The following is a 26,403-nucleotide window of genomic DNA, read 5'->3' on the forward strand; positions in this document are numbered from 1 at the left end:
TTCATAACTAGGGTTATACAGGTGGCAGCCATTAGCAATTCCTCCTTTGCTAGACACCATCTACTCCACCAGTTTGCCGGATTCTGTCCTGGCAATATGAAAGGGAGGGGTTTCTCCAATAAATGTAAAATATTTTATATTTGTCATCATGCAGCTGAAAACAGGCTGCTATTTATTATTATAATTTAGAAAATAGATTTTATTTCTGAAATCTTTTATTTTTAATTGGGGTCCACTTTAAGGTTCACTTTAAAGCACGTGTCAAACTCCAGGCCTGGAGGGCCAGATTCATGCCGGTGTTTAGGATGGACTGAGAAAGAGAGGAATGTATTCTACCTGATGGACCACACCTCTCCTGATTCAGACCAATCAATTAATTTGAGCTGTGCCAAAAAACATGTGAGGACCTTGGCTCTTGTAGAACCAGTTTGACATACCTGCTTTAAAGTATTAGAGGCAGAGATCAGCAGGACAGCCGGGCAATGTGCATTGTTTAAAAGGAAATAAACATGTCAGCCTCCATATCTCTCAGTCCTCAGGTCCCAGCAAATGCGTCTGTATAAATATACAATGTATGACCAATTCTTATATAGTAAACTACGTTTCCTGGTCCCTTGGAGTGTACAAGTCTTCTGTGAGTTCAGACCCAACTGAATAGGCTTTGCGTGGACACGGATACACAGAGAACCTTGGTCATCTATAACATGATTGGATCACAGATGGTCTTTCTCCACCCACTCTTGGCAGGAACACGGTTAACCTCCCTAATGGAATTCCAGACCCAGGCTGGAAAATAAAACCTGCTGCAAGCGGTAATTCTGAGCGTCTGTCAGGGCACCTCCCGAGAAGGTTACTGTGCAGATGGATCCACATTGGATAAAAAGTTATAACAACTTGCTGGGTCTTTATGTTTCATGTCTCTCCCCCGAGCCCCACCCCTTGCAGAGTAGTGCTGTGGTGCCTCCATGGCACTTTATCCAGGATACAGAAAGTGCCCTGACTCACCTGCAAGAGGACGGTCCTAGGCACAGGCACTTCCGGGGCTCAGAGGAGAGACTTGAGCGATAAAGACCTGGCAAGTAGTTATAACTTTCTGCCCGAAGAGGATCCAGCTAGTGTCTAATTTTGGCTAAATAGTCTAAAAGTGGTTATAATATCCTGCTTACATAAGAATTATGGATGGATGCTGCGGCATCCTCCCAATGAGATGGTGGAGAGTTCAGACAGCTGACTCCATCAAACTGCACAGTTCTTTCACAGGAAATGAAGGTAGCAGAGCCAGAAAGTCTGGCAATGTCAATTAATGCATATATACTATATTGCTCATTAACAAAAAGAAAAAAAAAAGTGAGACTGCAGCTTTAAAGGGGAACTGAAGAGAGAGGTATATGGAGGCTGTTATGTTTATTTCCTTTTAATCAATACCAGTTACCTGGCGGCCCTGCTGGTCTATTTCTCTGCAGTAGTATCTGATTAAAACCAGAAACAAGCATGCAGCTAGTCTTGTCAGATCAGACTTATAAGTCTGAACCACTGAAACACCTGATCTGCTGCATGCTTGTTCAGGGGCTATGGCTAATAGTATTAGAGGCAGAGGATCAGCAGGGCTGCCAGGCAACTGGTATTGTCTAAAAGGAAATAAACATGACAGCCTCCATATACCTCTCTCTTCAGTTCCCCTTTAACCATCCTGTCAGAAGTCTAAGGGCCCGTTCACACCTAGAATCGCAAACTCCCGCGATTAACGCCGAAAAATCACTGGACACTGCGGCGGTTTTGGAACGAACGCGATTAGCGTGCTTTACACACTAATCACAATAGCTAATCACAAATCGCCGGCAAACCGCTGCATGCAGCTCGTTTGCGGTTATCGCTAACCGCAAACACGGCAGTGAGAACACTGCCACTTGCTACAATGTGTAGCGGTTTTTACAAAACCGCTGGCAGTTTGCCATGAGCAGGAATCACGCAATTCCCGCTCAGGTGTGAATGGGCCCTCACATGTCAGATAGATAATGTGAGGATCCCATAACTAATCAACCAAGATAAAAGTTCAAACATTTCTTCCGGAGACATTTATTGGTCACTAACAGTGAAGCACAGCAGAAAAGTACCAGGATGAACACAGGTTCTTTGGAATGAAAATGCAGATGAGCTCAACACTATCACACTGAATTCTTAAAGTACCCAGACCAGATTATGGGCAGATTCGACAAAGAAATTTATCTCTAATCGAATCAGATTGGAGATACAATTTGTTTTTGTTGATTCTGCCCATACACCAAAGGCCGATTCCTGTCTAATTTCAGCATGAAATAGTCAATGAATCGGCTGAGTCCGCACTGCCGCTGCCCCCAATGTATAAGGTGCCTCCCGTGTGTGCATTTATATGCTCCCTGTTCTGTAGCAGCCTCTGCGCAGTTACCATAACCTCCGGGCGGTTCTCTGTACACGCCGCTGGTGCATAATGTATGATTAGTACGTAGTGTACGGAGAGCCGCCCGGAGGTTACGGACACCACGTGGAGGCTGCTATAGGACAGGTAATGTATACATGCACACACCAGGCACATTTATACATTGCAGGAGTATTTGTATCGTCGCTCATTCTGGAAATCGCCGCCGTACACCTGACCAACCAACTTCGACCCGACATCTTGCAGCATGCGCGATTTCGGGATTTTGGTCACTTTGTCGGTTGGGCATGCACTTCGCAGCACCAATTTTCATCCAATTCGATTACAATCAAATTGGATGGTCGATCAGCCGCCAAGTTGCCTGATGTATGGCCACCTTAACACTTCAGGCATGCACAATTCAGTGTTCACAGTACAGGCTCTGACAGGAATGGGACAACTGCTTCTCATGCACAGACTAGGCCCTGGTCCCTACATGTCTTCACAAAACCTGCAAAAGAAAAAAAATAAAATAAATGATGTACTCTAGTTTCAATGCACTTATTTAGTAGAAATGTAGCAAAATGTCACTATCTGGACAAACAAAAAGAAAGGACTACTAAATGCGATGTATTCCCACTGAGTTTGCAGGAATCACTCCCTTCATCAGATCTAAAGCAACACAAGCATTCAAATAAAGTTCTAATACTCTGTGTGAAAATACAATGTAGTATAGACAGACTTCTTGACCATCATTCAATGTGGGAACCAAACAAAATTGCGTCCTAGACAAAAAGCCAGATGCATTTATTCAGCTTTGCTTGAGCAAAAAGTTACTCCTAGGAGGTATCACTTCTACTCAGTGAATATGCAAATCATTCCTTCATGTCCCTGAAAATCCAGGCATACATCCAGAACAGCCGTGTACTGTATGCCTATAGCTTATAACTTGGTTACAGACCATACAAAGGGAACCAAGCGCCACTTTTTTCCTGGTTTCTAATAGCTACAGTAGCTGTCATGTTGCCCCCTCCCCTTTTAGCTGCCCATTATTTATCCAGGGGAAAGATGTTAAAGATAGCATCTGTGACTTCTGCAAACTCTTTGAAGTACGGTGAAGCACTATGTACTATCAGTCTTCATCTGTCTGAAATTCCTGTGGCCGGGCATGCCTCAGTAGGGTAAAAAGCCTCTGCTAACATTTTAAAATTTAAAAAGTAGAGGTAAAATTGAAGTTTTTTTTGTTTATAAATGAGCCACATTATTGGCATGCATTTTAATGTGTTATGGAGATGCCCTGTGCGCTAAAAATGGAGCTTGGGTCACTTCATCAACACAAGGCCCAGTATGGGAATATAGCATCACTATAAACAGGGATGGTCAATGAGTTCTTACAGGATTATGCAAATTTACGCAGCTTCAAAACAGACCAGTCGAATCCTGCCATGGTGGAAATGGATTGGTCAACTTTCAATCTGTTCAGTCATAGTTGTGTCCTGTTACCCAAGAACACCGTGACAAATCCCAGAAATCACTGGGAACAAAACAGATTATGGGAAACTGAGCAATCCCCACTGCTATGCAGGATTTCTTAAAAGTACATCCCAGTATTTAGATAGCCTCACTATCCCACAGTAAAGCAACTCCGCCCTTACTCATATCTGATCATTTATCCCAGCACAGCCATACACCAGTGCTTGTATCTCACACGATGCTAATGGCTACACTGGGTTGTATGTTTTAATGTCTGCCTTTTCTGACACCACATTCACTATTTGATAAGTGAATAGGCAACACAAAGGCAACAATATCACATTAAAGCAGACCCAAACCAAACATTTTTTTTATTTCAAAATATTTAATTGCACCACTGACACATACAAAGATAAATAAACACTCTTTCAAGCCTACGAGCATTTCAGTGCATGCTTTTCACCCTTCTCTTTTCATAACTAAAGTTATACAGGTGGCAGCCATTACTTCTGAGCTTAGTATGAGGTTTTAGATCAAGGGTGTGTTTGTCATCAGCTACCCTCCCTCACAGTGGCGTCATCTATATGAAATCTTACACAAGCTGAGATCAGCTCCCCTGTGACATCATCAGTAGCAGCCTGTGTTTTGTTTTTTATCTCCTCCACCAGTCTGCCGGATTCTGTCCCGGCAAAATGAAAGGAAGGGAGGGGGTTCCTCCAATAAATGTAAAATATTGTATATATTTGTCATCATGCAGCTGAAAAAAGGCTACTGTTTATCATTATAATTTAAAAAATAGATTTTATTTCTGAAATCTTGTATTTTTTAATTTGGGTCCACTTTAAAGAGACTCTGAAGTCAAATTTTTTACCTTTTTTTCTTATGCAATCCTCTTCAGCATTAACCTCATGAGCGGTGTGGATGAGCTCAGCTCGTCCATACCGCCGCAGGGGATATTATGATCCTGGGTGTTTATTTTTTTTTGTTTTTTTTTTATAAAAATTGTTTTAGATCATGTAGCTAGCACTTGGCTAGCTACATGTCCCCCGATCGCCACCAGCACCCTTTGATCCCCCCCCCCCGATCGCCGCCCTTATACATACCTCCCCAGGAACCCGCGATGGCGCAGTCTCTCCAATAGCATCCAGGCGTCGCTATGGGGAGGATCAGGACTGCGCATGACGTCGATGACGTCAGGTCTGATTGTCGTCATGGCGACAACAGAAGCTGTTCGGGGAAGTTTTAGTTCTCGCGGGATTGCGGCTAGGTAAATATAGCCGGCGGCAATCGGGGGATCAGAGCGGTGCTGGGGGACTTGAGGCACATGTGTAGCTAGCCTAGTGCTAGCTACACTAAAAACTATTTTAAAACTAAAATTTCCCTACCGCGGATGCGTAGCCGCATCAATTGAGTGCCAGGGAGGTTAATGCCCCAGTAGAGTCGCGCATCCCTGCAGCAGATGGCTGATTTATTACAGAACAAGTGACCTGCAAAGTTCCACGACTTTGCAGGTCGCAGATCTTGCTGCCCGGGGGAGGCAGAGCTTTGAGCTTTAGCTCTGCCTCTCCGCAATCAATCTCCGTGGATCTCCGCCTCCTCCCAATCCCTCAGTGAAAGAAGACAGAGGAGCGGGGAGATGCAGCGATTAGCAGAGATTGATTGTGGAGGAGGAAGAGCTACAGCCTAAAGCTCTGCCTCTTCTAGGAAGTAAAGCCCTGCGAACCCAGGAGCTTTGCAGGGCCATCTCTGTGTAATAAATCAGCCATCTGCCGTTGGGATGCGGAGATTCTACTAGGGCATTAATGCTGAAGAGGATATAACAAAAGCAGGTAAAAAAATAAATAAATAACGACTTCAGAGTCTTTTTAAGAAAGTATGTACATAAAAACTATAGTGGAAATTCAGTGCAGACAATGGAGGCCAAACTACAGACATCTCATCTGTGACTGCAGCCACGAGTCCCCAAATAGCCTTTACAAGTCTGGGAGCAGCATTACAGATCTTCTGCAAAACACATGCAATCACGCGCATCCAAGGCCCAAAGATGAACATTTCCTCAGATGCACTTTTTCTTCTACAGACAATTCTTTAGTTTAGTATAGAACGTTACCTTCTGACATGCACAAATACATGGTGCACTCAACCAACTGGCAGCAACTCCTTTGTGTTACTCAAACAGCTCTAGTTCCATATGGTAACCTAGAAAAGATAGTCAGAAATATCTATTCCTTACACCAATATGACAAACATGCCTTAAAGAGACTCCGTAACAAAAATTGCATCCTGTTTTTTATCATCCTACAAGTTCAAAAAGCTATTCTAATGTGTTCTGGCTTACTGCAGCACGTTCTACTATCACCATCTCTGTAATAAATCAACTTGTCTCTCTCTTGTCAGACTTGTCAGCCTGTGTCTGGAAGGCTGCCAAGTTCTTTAGTGTTGTGGTTCTGCTATGAACTCCCCCTTCCAGGCCCCTGTATGCACACTGCCTGTGTGTTATTTAGGATTAGAGCAGCTTCTCTCTTCTCTCATCTTTTACAAGCTGGATAAATCGTCCTCTGAGCTGGCTGGGCTTTCACATACTGAAGAATTACAGACAAGGGCAAAGTTGTTTGCAGGAAGAAACAAGCAGCCTGAAACTTCAGTGCATGAGAACAGGGGGAAAGAAACACACAAATAATCTCTTGAGATTCAAAAGGAAGGCTGTATACAGCCTGCTTGTGTATGAATGTATTTTCTATGTGTGGACATACTGTACATCAACCTACTTCCTGTTTTGGTGGCCATTTTGTTTGTTTATAAACAAACTTTTTAAAACAGTTTTTAACCACTTTTAATGCGGCAAGGAGCGGCGAAATTGTGTCAGAGGGTAATAGGAGATGTCCCCTAACACACTGGTATGTTTACTTTTGTGCGATTTTAACAATACAGATTCTCTTTAAAGGAACACTATCGATTAACATGTTGTTTTTTTTCTATTGAGATAGGAAATGTTTGGGAAGTGCTGTTTGTTTACTGTTATCCAATTCATTTCACACTTTTCTGAAGGCAATTCTGAGGGCACCCTGAGCCAGGAAGGGAGGGGGAATTCCCTCACAGTGCATCTGTTAACTGTGTGCGCAGAGAGCTCAGGCAGAGCTTTCGCTCAGAGGAAATGTATCTTATGTGCAACAAACATTTGTAATTGTGTGTGTGAAACATGACACCTGACAGGCTTAATATAACTCTGCTTCAATATTACACTGTTCTTAGCATGTCATACTGCAGAGATTCACCTGTAAAATGAGACATTCCAAATGTAGCTATAATCTACACACAATGAATTACAGCTTTTACCTCAGATATTTAACATGAAAAGTAGCAAAAATGTGTATACAGCTACTTAGACATTATTTGTACATTGTCATTTTAGAACACTTGGTTTAATAGTGTTCCTTTAAAGGAGTTATCAGGCAAAAAAAAAAAAGTTTCACTTACCTGGAGCTTCTACCAGCCCCATACAGCCATCTTGTGCCCTCCTAGTCACTCACTGCTCTGGTACCCCTCCGTCAGCTCGGTTAGTTTTTGCCGACCTTGGGGTTGGCAGCCTGCATTGCGTAAATTTTTATGCATTTCCGCTGGTGCAGGAACATTAACATATACATTTTTAAGCATCAGTGGTTCAACGTGTAAAGTTTTATGCGTTGAACCACTAATGCGTAAAAATGTGTTAATGTTCCTGCACCAGCAGTAATACGTAAAAATGTACGCAATGCCACCTGCCGACCCCGAGGTCGGCAAAAACTAAACGAGCTGACAGAGGGGGACCAGAGCAGCAGTGAGTGACTAGGAGGGCACAAGATGGCTGCATGGGGCTGGTAGAAGCCCCAGGTAAGTGAAACTTTTTTTTTTTGCCTGATAACTCCTTACAGGCTGGTTTCACAGTGGGACGTTACAGGCGCACGTTAGAGCAGCCTGTAACGCACCCCACCGCACAGCAATGAAAAATCAATGGGCTGTTCACAGTGCCCACGTTGCGTTACATAGTAACGCTGCGCCACCAGACAACGTACTGCAAGCAGTACTTTCTAAGCGGCAGAGCCGCGTTAGACTGCTTGCACATGCTCAGTAACATTGGGGAGGGGAGGAGAGCGGCCAAGCACATGGCTAATTAATATTCACTGCACTCAGTGACTTGCAGTGTTTACTTCCTGGAGCGGCCGCTCTGTGCAGCGATTGGCCGGCGGGACCACGTGATGCCGCATGCGCACAAGAGTACGCATCACGGACGCCAGAGTGAGCTGCACAACGCGGCTCACTCTGACGTCCACCTTAGAGAGCACCAGGCGTTGCGTTAGGGGCACGTTATGCGACCATAACGTCCCCTAAAACGCAACGTCCTGGTGTGAAACTAGCCTAAAGGAAATAAAAAGAATTTCAACCACTTGAGGACCAGAGGTTTATAACCCCCTAGTGAAAAGACCATTTTTTTTACAATTTAGCACTTTGCAACTTTAAGATAGTCTGAAGCTTTTTTTTTTTTACTACTTACTTTTACTTTTTTTGCTACACACAGCTAGCACTTTGCTAGCTGCGTGTGCACACCGATCGCCGCCGCTCCCTTTGCCGTCACGTCAACCCGCCCGTCGCCATGGCGACAGGGGAAGCCCTAATGGAAATCCCATTCAGAACGGGATTTCCGGATGGGCTTCATCGCTGGAGGCGATCGAAGAGGGTGGGGGGATGCCGCTGCACAGCAGCTATCATGTAGCGAGCCCTAGGCTCGCTACATGATTTAAAAAAAAAAAAAAAAAAAAACCTGCTGCGCTGCCCCCTGGCGGTTTTTAATAGACTGCCAGGAGGGTTAATGCTTAACATATGTGGACAATAATAAAAGGAAATTCATTTGGCTTCAGACTCTTTTTAATGGTTTATTGCTCGATCATACAACTTAGCACCTAAATGAATTCTACCTCCTTTTCTTCCCACAAATAATGCTTTCTTTTGCTGGTATCTGATTGCTGCTGTGATTTTTTTTTTTTTTTTTTTTTAAAGGAGCGATTTTTTTGTATCTCCCTCTCCCCCCTAAATTGGCCTTACACTACACATTACATACATAGGCATATGCCTATGATGGGGATTAGATTGTGAGCCCATCAGAGGGACAGTTAAAGGGAACCTAAACAGAGGGATATGGATGTTTCCTTTTAAACAATACTAGTTGGCTGGCAGTCCTGCTGATCTCTTTAGCTGCAATAGTGGCTTAATCACACACCTGAAACAAGCATGCAACTAATCCAGTCTGACTTCAGTCAGAGCACCTGATCTGCATGCTTGTTCAGGGGCTGTGGCTAAAGGTATTAGAGGCAGAGGATCAACAAGACTGCCAGGCAACTGGTATTATTTTAAAAGGAAAAAAATCTATAGCCTTAGTTTAGGTTCCCTTTAAGTGACAAGCGCATACTTGGTGCAGTCCTGCATTAGATGGCAGCGCTATATAGATACATTTTCTTGTGTAAATAAAGATCGCAGCCTGCCAGCACTGATCGTGTAAGCTTCTGTCTAATCTCGCTCCTTGCGAAATGACGCCATATGGTGTGATGGAGGAACGAGAGAGCCACTCTGCGGCCAGCATCCAGCATTAGGCAGTCAGAGTGGTTAAAAAAAAATGACTTCTACTTACCTGGAAGGCTGTGTGTCCCATGCCACAGCTCCGCTCCCAGCCAGTTTCCCCTCCATTGCAGATGCCGACCCGGCGAGGTTGGTATTGCCTGCATGGAAGGGAGATTTGTGCGCAGGCAACAGTACTTCTGCACCTGTGCAGAACGCTCCCAGCTACATGAGAGTGATCATGAACGTGCGGCACGACTGCGCAGAAGAGATCAACCTCACTGGGTCAGCATCTGCAACAGAGGCGACCCCGGGAGATCTGCTGGGAGTGGAGCTGCAGCGAGGGACACATAGCCTTCCAGGGGCTGGAGGAACCCCCAGGTGAGTAGATATTTAGATATCTAATTTTCAAATCGATCTGATTGATTTGTATAGAAGTGATCAGAAAAATCAAAATCAGATCGGACCTGTCAGAGATTATCCACTGAGCCATCTACAGTGGTTTGCAAAAGTATTTGGCCCCCTTTAAGTTTTCCACATTTTGTCACATTACTGCCACAAACATGAATCAATTTTATTGGAATTCCACGTGAAAGACCAATACTTTTGACAACCACTGTATCTGTCGAAAAAAAACAAAAAAAAACGAATCGGGTATTCCCAGCATTAGTGCACCCCTGTAATCAGATTGATGGCTTGGCTTCTGAACACTACAATGAAGCAACCCAAGGCACTTTCAGCCAAGTATCCCAGCACAGCCATACACCAGCGCTAGGGTCTCACAAGGTGCAACTGGCTGCAGTGGTTTTTATGCCTGCCTTTTTTGACACCGCATTCACTACTTCAAAATAAATGGGTAACACAAAGGCAAAATGTCTCATAAAACTGAAATGGAATTCCAGGCACAAATCCAATTCAGACATTTGAAACAAGGCCACAGATCGATGTTATTGGTGACACTGCAGCCTGGAGTCACCGGATAGCTGCTACAATGCTATCAGGCAGTGAGCTGAGAAACAGCAGAATTACACAGCTTCTGCAAGTAAATGTGGTATCACAAAGTATGCAAAGCCATTTCCAAAGCTGAAGTTTTACTCTGGAGTTCCACTTTACCTTTTATAGACTGTGCCTAGAGATAATTACCTTAAGATATGCAACAAAATACATGGTGCACAAGACTTATTGGAAGCAGTCTTCATATTCAAATAGATATATGGTTCTTATTCATAGCCTAGAGAGAAAAAAAAAGGAAAAAAAAAAAAGACTGTTAAACATGAAGAAATAAAACATCTATTAGGGCTGGTTCAGACGGACGTCTGCGTAGCGTCGCGTCTGGGGGCGTTGCGGCGGCTGAGCGGTCAGGCTTTCAGTAGCCTTCGGTCGCGTCGTGATGCGGTTGCGTTTTTTTTTTCCCGTAGGGGAACATTAGCCGTCGCGGTTGGCCGCTCCCTGGAAGCTACATGTTGCTTCCAGGGGCAGCCTGAACGCTCGCGAAAATCGGGACCCGAACGCCGCGTTCGGGTAAAAGCGCGCAAAAGCTTGGTGTAAACGCTCTCATTCACTTGAATGGGAGCGTTTACCGCGACGGTCCGAACGCTTGCGGTAAACGCTCCGCAAGCGTCCGTCTGAACCAGCCCTTATTTAAACTAAGAAGACAGAAATGCCTGACCTCTTGCACCTCACACTGTGTGAGAATAAGTTGGTAACAGAAAATAGGTTTACTTTTAAGCCATGAGTGTGCACGAGGGGTAGGGACTAATGCTGGCTACAGAGTGGTACATTGCTGGAGTTGTGAGTGTGTCTTCTAGTAGAGAGTGAATCTACAAACCCACCATTTTTATTTGGGTTAAGTCCCACGATGCACTGCAGCCATTGCCTTGTGATGCCCAGTAGTAAGTATAGAATATACTTGTGGGACTATGCCCATTACAATAAAGGGCTCTAGGCCACCCTCACAACCCACCTCCCGTCACCACGCATTTCCATCCCCATCCTTCTCCTGCTCTACAGTCCGCCCGCGTGCCGCGCATGCGTGATACGCAAAAGCACAGAACACAGGAGGATGACGCAGGGACATGGGTTATTAGGTAGGATATTAATAGTACTAAGGATGAGTGACGACACTCCCACTATAGTCCTGACACTGCTCTTATAACTCCACTAGTGCTCAGTACAAACAAATGTGGATGCCCAGTTACTGATTTGGAGTCTACAAAAAAAAAACACATAGCTGAAAATGCAATTATATATTGTGACAGTACATTAACACTGGCAAATTAGAAGTGCAATGGATCCATTAGCAGAACACAAAGCATGCTGTGCGGTACTGAAGAACATGTACAGTTGCAGTGAAGCTTACTTTTTGTTAAAGTGGATCCGCGGTGAACTTTTACTCATTGCATAATTGTGTTCCTTTCCTATTGTTTATAGGGCATTCCTCAAGCCAAATACTTTTTTGTTTTAATACTCTAATTCCCTATAAACTAAAATCACGCCCACAGGTTTTCAGAGAGCCTTGGCAGTAGCAAGGGCTTATGGGAGCTCAGTCTGGGCAGGAGGTGGTGGTGTTACTAGCCATTGATTTCAGAGGCAGAGGGGAATTAGGTTTTTTTCACAGGCTAAGGCCCGGTTCACATTAGCGGTGGCCGTCCGGAATCGCCGTGCCGGAGCCGCACCGCTTGCAGAACGGACGGAACGGACGCACGGCATAGCAATGAAAGCCTATGCGTCCGTTCACATGCGTCCGTTCTGCCGGACCGGATCCGGGCCGGATCCGGACTCCGGCCTCCGTTCCAACATGCGCTATTTTTTGATCCGGCTCCTCCGGCAGCCGTATCCGGGGCGGAGCCGGACTGCACCATCCGGCCAATACAAACCAATGGGAACCGGAGAGCGCACAACACACTGGCTGAGAAATCTACCCCACTTCCTATGCGGATTGTTGCGGCGATATTGGATGGGGACACATGGGCAAGCATTTTGGAGTGGAGCAGCACAGCTGGATCCAGATCCGGAGATGTTGGCAGCATGTCGCAGGTGGAGGTGAGTGCTAAACAGCAGAGGGCCTGATTCCACAGGTCCCCCTTCTGCTGACCTCCCAGACCCCAACATTTTTTTTGTTTTTTACGTTACTTTTGCCAAACGGATCCGGATCGCATCCTGATGCAACCTGACCGGATCCGGATCGGATCCGGATCAGAACCGTACGGTTCCGATCCGGTCCGGATCCGGTCAGGTCATCCGGTCCGTTTGGCAAACAACCGCAAGTGTGAACGGGGCCTTAGTGATCAAGATACAGATAAGCCTGCCTCTGTGTAATGTTTACAAACAACATGGCTGCTGTCGTATCACAGGAAAAATTAATCATTTTCAAATCTGTTTGCAGCTATATTTGCTGTGTAAACTATCTAAACTTTAGATAAAATATATAGACAAGTTACTTGTTATAATTAGTTTTTCATCTCAGATCACGATGCAACATTTCCCCACCATTGCGATCCCACTTCTACAGTGTTTACAAACACCCACAGCCTACTTTAGCAAATATCTGTTAAAATGATCTTTATTCCAGCACAGCCATACACTATTGCTAGTGTCTCACCAGGTGCAACTGGCTGCAGTGGTTTTTATATCTACCTTTTCTGACACCACATTCACTACTTTGCAGGTAAATGGGCAACACAAAGGCAAAAATCACATCGTAAAATGTATTTAAGATTTAAGTGGAAGCTCATGAACACATTTACATATTTAAAACAAAGCCCTGGGCTGACCTAATCTGTTATACTGAATTATAGAGCTTCTACAAACAAATGCAGTACCACAATGCATCAAGAGCTCCCCTACGCCTTACATAGACTATTCCCAAGGTGCTAATGGAATGTTACCTTCTCATTTTAATATGCAACAATAATACAATGAGCACGAGATTAATTGGCAGCAGCTTCATTTTGTAATATGTCTGATTTCTCCATCTCCTCATCATCATCACCATCGTCCTGTGCGGGCAATACAGACACTCTGGGCCATATGCAATTCACTTTTTCACCTGAGTTTTCTCCTAGGTGATATTTTTAAATTTGTCAATAAAATGCCTTTTAAGCCACCAGCGAGCTAGAAAATACTCAGAATAATTTTGAAAATACTTTTGCACTTACTTCTCAGTACTTTTTCAGTTGAAAAGTGCTGGGAAATTATTTAAAATAGAAGATGAAAAATTATCTCCTAGGAGAAAACATAGGAGAAAACTGGAATTGCATATGGGCCTCTGCGTCCATTATTATCCCGGCTATGGACACCTGGCTAGTGTAGCTCTCCGCCTCCAGGAACACTTCTGAGCTCCGTCAGGCAGCTGCAGTGTGCAGAGCACACAGCAGCCAACGTCACCCACCGCCATTCTACCACACGAGAGAGCAGAGCACACCCCAACCACGCCGTTGTTGTGTCTGATTACGCTGCCTGTGGATTTGTGCTGCCCCGCATGCGCAGTAGGAGACTGTGCGGCCACATTTCCTATTGCATGATGCTGATGGAGATAAAATGCGAAATATCTCCGCTCCCACACCTCTTACACTCCCCAAATTTTCAGGGTAGGGAGGGGACCCACAGAACGACCTCTATACCAAATTGCAGCCCCCGAGCCCCACTGGTTCCCGAGATAGGTTTCTCTAATCTATCTCCTGAACCAGCGGGACTCGGGGGCTGCAATTTGGCATAGAGGTTGTTCGGTGGGTTCCCTCCCTACCCTGAAAATTTGGGGAGTGTAAAGCTAAGTACCCACGGGGGTACAATTGTAGCTGTCGCCGCACACGGGAGCGTGTGCGCGACAGTTCGGCGGCAGTTCGGCGACAGCTCGTCGCCAAATCCCTCTGCATCCACACGGCAGCAGAGGGATTAGCGATGCGGCGGAAGCTGTCGCCGAGTTTCCTCCCCCCCGCCGGAAGCTCCGTGTGGTGTGTGTGGGTAGCTGTCGCTAGCCCGCATACACATGCGGGGCTAGCGACAGTTCCGGCGAGGTTGCGGCGACGACTGTAGCCGGCGATTGAACATGTCAATCGCCTGGCGACAGCTCCGACGGGCGACGGTTCGGGGCGCGCGCATCATACACACGGGGAACTGTCGCCGCAACATGCGCGTGCCACGCGGTTGCGGCGACGGCCGTCCCCCGTGAGTATGGGCCTTTAGAGGTGTGGGAGCGGAGATATTTCGTATTTTATCTCCAGCAGCATCATTAACTTTACACTGAGCACACGTGCTACTCAGTGTGAAAGGGAGCTTCCGGGAAGCGCATTTAGACAATACACCGTGCCTAACCCGGAAACACAGCGGAAGTGCACTGTACGCGTGCTCGCATTAAGTTTCCGGTCTGTACCACCCGCGGAGGGGAGCGTTGCCAGTACCATACAGTGCCTGCCTGTTCACGTTCGTAATGTGCTTACAGTAGACTCTTGCTATAGTAAACTCTAATTATAGTAAACCTCCTGATATAGTAAACTTAGTCCTCAGGTCCTAGCAAAGGTGTCTGTATAAACTATATGTATTTATTTGTAGCCACTAGCCAGGCAGCAGCCCTGTAGTATATGGTGTTTTTTTTTTTTTTCGTTTTTGCTAGAAGTGGAATTAGCAGTTGAACCAAAACATTGCACAGGGGTTATCAGATTTTGGATCACATACATTAAAAATGGCCATACATGTGATTTTGCAACCAATCGACCATCCTATTCAATAATTATTATTGAATTGGATGAAAATCGGTGCTGCAACAAGCATGCCCAGTCGAGGATTTGGTTGAATATATAGAGCAAGCTGGAAAATCTAGGGTCAATGTGGTTGATTGGGTGCGCAGCCGTAGCAATATTGCAACCGACAAATGTGACGGAACCCCCAACTTTATCACTACTCATCACAATTAATTGATCGATATCATGTTTTTTTCCGCCACCAATTAGGCTTTCTTTGGGTGGTACATTTTGCTAAGAATTATTTTATTCTAAATCAATTTTAACAGGAATATTAAGAAAGAAATGGAAAAAATTCATTATTTCTAAGTTTTTGGCCATTATAGTTTGAAACTAATACATGCTACCGTAATTAAAACCCATGAATTTTATTTGCCCAGTTATCCCGCTTATTACACCATTTAAATTATGTCCCTATCACAATGTATGGCGCCGATATTTTATTTGGAAATAAAGGTGCATTTTTTTCCATTTGCGTCCATCACTATTTACAAGCCTATAATTTAAAAAAATTATATTAATATACTCCTTTGACATGTATATTTAAAAAGTTCAGACCCTTAGGTAACTACTTATGTTTTGTGTTTTTTTAATTGTAATTTAAAAAAAAATGTTATTAAAATTTTTATTTGGGTCATTTTTGGTGTGGGAGGTAAACAGCTAATTTTAAATGTAAAATAATGTATTTATTTAATAAAAAATGGATGTGGGTGTAGTTTTACTATTTGGCCACAAGATGGCCATAGTCAAAAAGTTCTGGGAGTTATCCTCTCGCTTTCAGGAACAAGAGTGAGGACAGGAAACTTTTTTCTACTCAGAAAAACGGCAGCCTCTGATAAGAGGCTGTCGATTTTTCTGTGCGGGACTTTGATCAATGAATGGGATCTATAATCCCATTCATTGATCGCTGGGCTAACGGCCGGCGGCGGGAGCGGGAGCAAGCAAAGCCTATCTGGACGAGAATGTAGCGAAGTACAGAGGCGCCAATAGGATAAAACACACTAAAAAGTTTAAAAGAATATTCGGGTGGTGGTGGTCGACCGACCAACCCAAAAACAGACACACCGCTGTCAGTATAGTCAAACGATTTATTCATATACTCCAAAAACAACTGCGACGCGTTTCACGGGCAAATATCCCGCTTCCTCAGGCATTAAACAACTGGAGTATCACGCTAAAATGCAAAATGACAGAGATAACACCAAATCAGAACGCTGCATGTGTACACATGTACATGAACATTAGTGGAACAGATGTAGTATATTGCCTAAAATCTACTATTATTGTGACTGATTTTTCATATGTATTCATAAAGCCAAAAAGGTGTGTGGGGGTTAATATGTTAAGGGTAGAGTGGAAAGTGATTAGAGTATGGAGTTTTGACTGGGGGCAAAACAGAGGGAGCAGACTATAGATTGCTTAGCAGAGTAGCAGGTGGGGGGGTGAGCAGAAAAACAGGCTGAATGTGAAGTAAGGTGAACTGAGTGTGACCTGGGGAAGGCTATGGGGTTAAAGTATTCAACAGTCCTGTGCAGGAGAGATATTGTAACGAAGTTCTCTTACCAGCTAGAAGTCCCGATCGAGTTTGGCACCTCTGTATTGGTCTGCCCGCTCTGGACCCCTTATGTAGCCGGAGCCGGATTAATGGGATGGATTACAGGTGGGGAGTGGGCGGCGCAGCTGGCCGTGTTGTCTGGCGAATAGTTGCGGCGAGTGAGTGGAGGTGGGCGGGGAGGAGGGTCTGAGCTGGTGAAGGGGGATGTGTGTAGTGACGTGTATGGGCGGTGTGTGCGGAGCGTCTTGCCGCCAGGCGAATCACGCACGCGTACCCGACGTCCCTAGGTGCCGCGCATGCGTATATGCGGGCAAGGACTCGTACAGCGTGTAGCGGCGGGGAGCGGTCTGTGCGCATGCGCCGGAGGCAACAGTAGCCATATTGGGTTAGGGAAGTTTGGGATAGGTACTGAAATTTGGACATTAAGGGGAGAGATGGGGCTGTGAGTGAACAGGGGAACATACTGGGTGAGGATTAACTGGAGTGAGTATGTAAAAGGAGAAAGTTAGGGAGATTTTGAGCGTTTTGTATTAAAATAAGGTTACACGCTCTTGTGGTGGAACGTTGCCCCCTTGTGTCCAAGTGTGGAATAGAAGGTGCATAAGTCATACAATGTGACATTTTAGTTCGGTTGTTTGTATGTATCTTCATTTCTTTGAGAGATAGTTATATAGGGCCATGAAATAAACATATGGATGAAGCTCTAAAGTAACATATAACAATAAAGACTATATACAATAAAACATAAAACATAAATATACACAGAATTATAATAAAAGCATCAACAAAGCTTATAAAACGGTCCCTATGGGTAAACCTATAAGAGGTAGGGATAAGAGCATATATAATCTAAAATATAAGCACTGGTGTAGAGCATAGAGTGCAATATGCTATAAATGATCAGTCATTATTTGTGATTGATACATAATAAATCCAATATAAAAGGTTAATAAAATTCTCTATGAGAAGCAAATAAGAAGAGAGCGCCAATTAAAAAGAGAAGTCTGTAATTGTTTGAGGAGTGGAGCTAATAGATTTTCTCCAATACTTCGTTGAGACCGTCCGGAGTTAGCGTTTTGAGAATTTGTATCCAATACATTTCTCTCTTTTTAAGGGAATTAAGGGAATCCGGAAAGTGGTGCGGAATGGACTCAATAAAAGTGATGCGGAACTGTGCAGGGTTACTGTTATGGTGTGTGGAAAAGTGGCGTGATACACTGTGTAGGGGATAGTTTTTCATTATATTTCTTTTATGTTGTCCCACTCTGCTTCTAGCAAGTTGGGTGGTTCTACCCACATACTGTAGCTGGCACGGACACGAAATGACATAAATTATGTATTTTGATCCGCAATCGATTGCGTCTTTAATGTGGTAGTCCGTATTGGTAACTGAGGAAGAAAAAGTGGATGTGTTGAGGACAAATTGGCATGCTGAGCATTTCTGATGGTTGCACGGGGCACTTCCTGGTGTTAGGGTGGTGGAGGGATGTGTATTGTTGGCTGGTGGCTGGCGTAACCTACTGGGGGCTAGTAAACTACGGAGGTTGGGAGCGCGTCTGTATGTAATAGCTGGTTTTGTGGGTAGCGAGGGTCTCAGGTGGGGGTCTTGGAGGAGGATCTCCCATCTCTTGTTCAAGATGTTGCGGATAGATTGGTGTTGGTAACTGTATTTTGTGATGAAACGGGGCATGTCATTATTTTTTGTGTCAGGAGGTGGTGCTGGCGGGTAGGGGTTTTTTGCTTTCTGGTGTGCGTCTCGTAGGAGTTTTTTTGGGTATTTACGGTCCATAAATTTTGTGGTCAGGATTTTGGATTGAGTGTTATACTGTTGGATGTCTGTGCAATTACGGTATATTCTTCTGTATTGGCTATACGGGGTATTTTTGGTCCATGGGCGGTGATGAAAACTGCGGTAGTGTATGTAATTGTTGGCGTCGACGGGTTTGAAGAATGTTTTGGTTTTGATTTGATGTAGATCAGTGTATAAGACTAAGTCGAGGAATTCAATAGAGGTAGGATTGTGGTGGGAGGTGAATTGTAGACCCGCCGGATTGGTATTCAGGTAGTCAATAAATGAGGGGATAAGGACCGGGGTGCCTTTCCATATGAAGATCAAATCATCTATATATCTTTTGTAGAATATAATATTATCAGAGAAGGGATTGTCGGGGTGTAATTTTATTTGTTCTAGGAGTCCCATGGCCAGGTTTGCATAGGATGGGGAGAACGAACTTCCCATGGAAACTCCGCTGACTTGATGATAAGTGGATTCCTGGAATGTGAAAATATTGTTGTTAAGAATAAATTCGGTGCATTGTATTAGGAACGATTGCTGTGTTGTAGGCATCATAGTGTTGGATCTGAGGTATTGTTGTAAGGCTGTAAGTCCGAAAGTATGTGGTATATTAGTATAGAGGGATGTGACATCGCAAGTGAGCCATGTATAATCGTCTTGCCAGGGTATAGACTGAAGATACTGAATGAGGTGTTGTGAGTCTTTGAGGAAGGAGGGTAGGGCCTGGACATAGGGTTGTAGGTGTGTGTCAATGAATCTGGATAAATTACTGGTAACGGAGTCAATTCCGGAAATGATTGGTCTGCCTGGTGGTTTTTCAATGTTTTTATGAATTTTGGGTAGATAGTAAAAGAAGGGGGTTTTAGGCTGGTGGTTAATGATGAAGTTTCTTTCATTTTTAGTAATAATATTATTGAGTAAGGCGTCGTTGATGAAGTTTTTGAGGGTTTTATTAATTTCTGGTGTGGGATCTGAGCTCAGGAGTTTGTAGTGTTTAGGGTCATTAAGTAGCCTAAAGGATTCTTCCAGGTAGTCTGCCCTATCAATGATGACTATCCCCCCTCCCTTATCTGCTGGTTTGATGACTATGTCCTGGTTGTTACGCAAGGTTTTAAGGGCTGATTTCTCTAGTGGAGTTAGATTGGAAGTGGAGATGGTATCTGGAATGGTGAGTTCTTGTAGGTCTTTTAATACTAAGGAATAAAAGGTATCTATGTAATTGCCCTTGGAGGCAGTGGGGTAGAACCGTGAGCGGCCTTTCAGTTTGGTATTAATGTATTTTTCTGTTTCAATTTCTGCTGTATGAATGGAAACGATGGGCAGCGTGTCATTGTCGGTGATAATAAGATTATTGGAGTCGGAATGTGGTGGGGTATTGGATTTTTTCATGGCAAAGTGCCTCTTAAGGGTGAGTTTTCGTATATAAGTGTTGAGGTCGCTGAATAATTCAAATAGATCGGATTGGTTAGTGGGGCAGTAGGATAAGCCTTTTTCTAATAAGTTAGATTCATGTTTGGTAAGGATATGGCTAGACAAATTAAAGATGCTTTTTTTGGGTTCTGTGGTGGGGGGTTGGGAACTGGTGGAGTGTGGGGCTGTTAACGTTTGTTTCTTTTTTCTTTTGCCTCTTTTTCCTCGTTTTCTGAGTCGGATAGTTGGCGTTTCAACTTCTTCAATGGTTGTGGGAGGGATCGGGTGGAGATGGGGCTGGGTAATTGTGTGGAAAGGACGTTCTGTGTAAGGGAGGCTGGTAGTTCTAAAAAAGAGGATGTTAAGGTCTGGTTTTGTGGTTCATTGGGGTCCGTGTGTTGAGGGATTTTTGGTATAAAGAAGTTGGACATAGTGGTTTGAAGATGTTTAATTGGGGTGGGACTGGAAGGGTCTGATGTGGCGGGGGAGTTGGGGCCAGAGTTGTATACACTGATTTGGGACAGTTTGAGGTCGTTGTCTGTGTTTACGGCTGGATCTATGTGGGTGGAGGAGCAGACCTCACTCAGAGGTTCTGGTGTATGGGGTTTGGGTATTGTGAGGGAGGCTGGGGGATTGGACTTGGTGAAATTGAAACTTGGTGTCTTAGGATTTATTTGAATTGGGTTCCGGTCAGCCACAGTATGTGGGCCCTTTGTTTGGGGTTTGGGAGTTGGTCGTGGTTTGGAGCGGGGGGGGGCGTGATGCATTGGTAGTGTTTCCAGAAAGGAGGACTTGCCTATGCTGAACACAGGGAAAGGGAACGGAAACCACGACCCACACCTAACCCACCGGCACCTCCAGCACCTGTCACGTATCCATCATTCCCCCCACCACCCCTTATGAGCCTCTCCCTTCACAAGCCCACACCCCACACCTACCCACCATACCCACCCCCTCCCCTACCCCCAAATTACGAGGTCGTTCCCCCACCACCGCCTACCAACACGGAACACACACAAACAAAGACCACCAAAACTATCCCCTTTTCCAAATTAGCACCACCACCTAACAGCTTTGTATACAAGAAAACCCTCCTTTCTGGAAACACTACCAATGCATCACGCCCCCCCCGCTCCAAACCACGACCAACTCCCAAACCCCAAACAAAGGGCCCACATACTGTGGCTGACCGGAACCCAATTCAAATAAATCCTAAGACACCAAGTTTCAATTTCACCAAGTCCAATCCCCCAGCCTCCCTCACAATACCCAAACCCCATACACCAGAACCTCTGAGTGAGGTCTGCTCCTCCACCCACATAGATCCAGCCGTAAACACAGACAACGACCTCAAACTGTCCCAAATCAGTGTATACAACTCTGGCCCCAACTCCCCCGCCACATCAGACCCTTCCAGTCCCACCCCAATTAAACATCTTCAAACCACTATGTCCAACTTCTTTATACCAAAAATCCCTCAACACACGGACCCCAATGAACCACAAAACCAGACCTTAACATCCTCTTTTTTAGAACTACCAGCCTCCCTTACACAGAACGTCCTTTCCACACAATTACCCAGCCCCATCTCCACCCGATCCCTCCCACAACCATTGAAGAAGTTGAAACGCCAACTATCCGACTCAGAAAACGAGGAAAAAGAGGCAAAAGAAAAAAGAAACAAACGTTAACAGCCCCACACTCCACCAGTTCCCAACCCCCCACCACAGAACCCAAAAAAAGCATCTTTAATTTGTCTAGCCATATCCTTACCAAACATGAATCTAACTTATTAGAAAAAGGCTTATCCTACTGCCCCACTAACCAATCCGATCTATTTGAATTATTCAGCGACCTCAACACTTATATACGAAAACTCACCCTTAAGAGGCACTTTGCCATGAAAAAATCCAATACCCCACCACATTCCGACTCCAATAATCTTATTATCACCGACAATGACACGCTGCCCATCGTTTCCATTCATACAGCAGAAATTGAAACAGAAAAATACATTAATACCAAACTGAAAGGCCGCTCACGGTTCTACCCCACTGCCTCCAAGGGCAATTACATAGATACCTTTTATTCCTTAGTATTAAAAGACCTACAAGAACTCACCATTCCAGATACCATCTCCACTTCCAATCTAACTCCACTAGAGAAATCAGCCCTTAAAACCTTGCGTAACAACCAGGACATAGTCATCAAACCAGCAGATAAGGGAGGGGGGATAGTCATCATTGATAGGGCAGACTACCTGGAAGAATCCTTTAGGCTACTTAATGACCCTAAACACTACAAACTCCTGAGCTCAGATCCCACACCAGAAATTAATAAAACCCTCAAAAACTTCATCAACGACGCCTTACTCAATAATATTATTACTAAAAATGAAAGAAACTTCATCATTAACCACCAGCCTAAAACCCCCTTCTTTTACTATCTACCCAAAATTCATAAAAACATTGAAAAACCACCAGGCAGACCAATCATTTCCGGAATTGACTCCGTTACCAGTAATTTATCCAGATTCATTGACACACACCTACAACCCTATGTCCAGGCCCTACCCTCCTTCCTCAAAGACTCACAACACCTCATTCAGTATCTTCAGTCTATACCCTGGCAAGACGATTATACATGGCTCACTTGCGATGTCACATCCCTCTATACTAATATACCACATACTTTCGGACTTACAGCCTTACAACAATACCTCAGATCCAACACTATGATGCCTACAACACAGCAATCGTTCCTAATACAATGCACCGAATTTATTCTTAACAACAATATTTTCACATTCCAGGAATCCACTTATCATCAAGTCAGCGGAGTTTCCATGGGAAGTTCGTTCTCCCCATCCTATGCAAACCTGGCCATGGGACTCCTAGAACAAATAAAATTACACCCCGACAATCCCTTCTCTGATAATATTATATTCTACAAAAGATATATAGATGATTTGATCTTCATATGGAAAGGCACCCCGGTCCTTATCCCCTCATTTATTGACTACCTGAATACCAATCCGGCGGGTCTACAATTCACCTCCCACCACAATCCTACCTCTATTGAATTCCTCGACTTAGTCTTATACACTGATCTACATCAAATCAAAACCAAAACATTCTTCAAACCCGTCGACGCCAACAATTACATACACTACCGCAGTTTTCATCACCGCCCATGGACCAAAAATACCCCGTATAGCCAATACAGAAGAATATACCGTAATTGCACAGACATCCAACAGTATAACACTCAATCCAAAATCCTGACCACAAAATTTATGGACCGTAAATACCCAAAAAAACTCCTACGAGACGCACACCAGAAAGCAAAAAACCCCTACCCGCCAGCACCACCTCCTGACACAAAAAATAATGACATGCCCCGTTTCATCACAAAATACAGTTACCAACACCAATCTATCCGCAACATCTTGAACAAGAGATGGGAGATCCTCCTCCAAGACCCCCACCTGAGACCCTCGCTACCCACAAAACCAGCTATTACATACAGACGCGCTCCCAACCTCCGTAGTTTACTAGCCCCCAGTAGGTTACGCCAGCCACCAGCCAACAATACACATCCCTCCACCACCCTAACACCAGGAAGTGCCCCGTGCAACCATCAGAAATGCTCAGCATGCCAATTTGTCCTCAACACATCCACTTTTTCTTCCTCAGTTACCAATACGGACTACCACATTAAAGACGCAATCGATTGCGGATCAAAATACATAATTTATGTCATTTCGTGTCCGTGCCAGCTACAGTATGTGGGTAGAACCACCCAACTTGCTAGAAGCAGAGTGGGACAACATAAAAGAAATATAATGAAAAACTATCCCCTACACAGTGTATCACGCCACTTTTCCACACACCATAACAGTAACCCTGCACAGTTCCGCATCACTTTTATTGAGTCCATTCCGCACCACTTTCCGGATTCCCTTAATTCCCTTAAAAAGAGAGAAATGTATTGGATACAAATTCTCAAAACGCTAACTCCGGACGGTCTCAACGAAGTATTGGAGAAAATCTATTAGCTCCACTCCTCAAACAATTACAGACTTCTCTTTTTAATTGGCGCTCTCTTCTTATTTGCTTCTCATAGAGAATTTTATTAACCTTTTATATTGGATTTATTATGTATCAATCACAAATAATGACTGATCATTTATAGCATATTGCACTCTATGCTCTACACCAGTGCTTATATTTTAGATTATATATGCTCTTATCCCTACCTCTTATAGGTTTACCCATAGGGACCGTTTTATAAGCTTTGTTGATGCTTTTATTATAATTCTGTGTATATTTATGTTTTATGTTTTATTGTATATAGTCTTTATTGTTATATGTTACTTTAGAGCTTCATCCATATGTTTATTTCATGGCCCTATATAACTATCTCTCAAAGAAATGAAGATACATACAAACAACCGAACTAAAATGTCACATTGTATGACTTATGCACCTTCTATTCCACACTTGGACACAAGGGGGCAACGTTCCACCACAAGAGCGTGTAACCTTATTTTAATACAAAACGCTCAAAATCTCCCTAACTTTCTCCTTTTACATACTCACTCCAGTTAATCCTCACCCAGTATGTTCCCCTGTTCACTCACAGCCCCATCTCTCCCCTTAATGTCCAAATTTCAGTACCTATCCCAAACTTCCCTAACCCAATATGGCTACTGTTGCCTCCGGCGCATGCGCACAGACCGCTCCCCGCCGCTACACGCTGTACGAGTCCTTGCCCGCATATACGCATGCGCGGCACCTAGGGACGTCGGGTACGCGTGCGTGATTCGCCTGGCGGCAAGACGCTCCGCACACACCGCCCATACACGTCACTACACACATCCCCCTTCACCAGCTCAGACCCTCCTCCCCGCCCACCTCCACTCACTCGCCGCAACTATTCGCCAGACAACACGGCCAGCTGCGCCGCCCACTCCCCACCTGTAATCCATCCCATTAATCCGGCTCCGGCTACATAAGGGGTCCAGAGCGGGCAGACCAATACAGAGGTGCCAAACTCGATCGGGACTTCTAGCTGGTAAGAGAACTTCGTTACAATATCTCTCCTGCACAGGACTGTTGAATACTTTAACCCCATAGCCTTCCCCAGGTCACACTCAGTTCACCTTACTTCACATTCAGCCTGTTTTTCTGCTCACCCCCCCACCTGCTACTCTGCTAAGCAATCTATAGTCTGCTCCCTCTGTTTTGCCCCCAGTCAAAACTCCATACTCTAATCACTTTCCACTCTACCCTTAACATATTAACCCCCACACACCTTTTTGGCTTTATGAATACATATGAAAAATCAGTCACAATAATAGTAGATTTTAGGCAATATACTACATCTGTTCCACTAATGTTCATGTACATGTGTACACATGCAGCGTTCTGATTTGGTGTTATCTCTGTCATTTTGCATTTTAGCGTGATACTCCAGTTGTTTAATGCCTGAGGAAGCGGGATATTTGCCCGTGAAACGCGTCGCAGTTGTTTTTGGAGTATATGAATAAATCGTTTGACTATACTGACAGCGGTGTGTCTGTTTTTGGGTTGGTCGGTCGACCACCACCACCCGAATATTCTTTTAAACTTTTTAGTGTGTTTTATCCTATTGGCGCCTCTGTACTTCGCTACATCAATTGTTTCACCTTTGGTGGAAGGGCGTTGCCCCTCTTTTCCTTCTTTCAGAGAGCGACATCTTATTCCTGAGTGGGGACAGGTCTAATCTCCCCACCTGCCTATATAGTGGTTGCCTGGACGGCAACCCATGTTTGTGAGTATAATACTTACTTATTCATTTTTACCCTACCTCATCCAATACATACTACACTATACCGGGCTCTCGGTCTCTCCATTTTATCTGGACGAGAATGTTTGTCCAGATAGGCTTAAAGAGAACCTGAGGTGGGTTTGAAGATTATTATCTGCATACAGAGGCTGGATCTGCCTATACAGCCCAGCCTCTGTTGCTATCCCAAACCCCCCTAAGGTCCCCCTGCACTCTGCAATCCCTCGTAAATCACAGCCATGCTGCTGACAAACAGCTTGTCAGAGCTGGCTGTGTTTATCTCTATAGTGTCAGTCTGCTGCTCTCCTCGCCTCCTGCAGAACTCCAGTCCCCGCCTGCATCCCTTCCCTCCCTGCTGATTGGAGGGAAGGGACGGGGGCAGGGACCGGAGCTATGCAGGAGGTGGGGGAGCAGCTGAGACTGACACTACAGATGTAGACACAGCCTCACAGCATGGCTGTGATTTATGAGGGATTGCAGAGTGCAGGGGGACCTTAGTGGGGTTTGGGATAGCAACGGAGGCTGGGCTGTATAGGCAGATCCAGCCTCTGTATGCAGATAACATTCTTTAAGGTGACTCTGTAACAAAAATTACAACGTTTTTTCTACCATCCTACAA

At 44.6% G+C, this 26,403-nt stretch overlaps 1 long non-coding RNA gene and 3 other non-coding genes across 4 annotated transcripts; all 4 read right to left on the reverse strand.

Annotated features, from left to right (window-relative positions):
• Window positions 1–2,507: 2,507 nt before the first annotated feature.
• LOC137557207 (uncharacterized) lies at window positions 2,508–13,440 on the reverse strand. Its single transcript, XR_011029539.1, has 4 exons — window positions 13,345–13,440; window positions 10,601–10,688; window positions 5,979–6,067; window positions 2,508–2,906 (listed from the first exon to the last, which is right to left on the reverse strand). It is a non-coding gene; the product is annotated as an uncharacterized lncRNA (long non-coding RNA).
• On the reverse strand, window positions 4,055–4,199 carry LOC137532894 (small nucleolar RNA SNORA13). The gene has a single exon (XR_011024057.1). It is a non-coding gene; the product is annotated as a small nucleolar RNA SNORA13 (small nucleolar RNA).
• On the reverse strand, window positions 10,200–10,327 carry LOC137532891 (small nucleolar RNA SNORA13). Its single transcript, XR_011024056.1, has one exon. It is a non-coding gene; the product is annotated as a small nucleolar RNA SNORA13 (small nucleolar RNA).
• On the reverse strand, window positions 13,018–13,146 carry LOC137532898 (small nucleolar RNA SNORA13). The gene has a single exon (XR_011024058.1). It is a non-coding gene; the product is annotated as a small nucleolar RNA SNORA13 (small nucleolar RNA).
• Window positions 13,441–26,403: the final 12,963 nt, after the last annotated feature.

The sequence above is a fragment of the Hyperolius riggenbachi genome, chromosome 1 (genome assembly GCF_040937935.1).
Source record: "Hyperolius riggenbachi isolate aHypRig1 chromosome 1, aHypRig1.pri, whole genome shotgun sequence".
Taxonomy (NCBI): Eukaryota; Metazoa; Chordata; class Amphibia; order Anura; family Hyperoliidae; genus Hyperolius; species Hyperolius riggenbachi.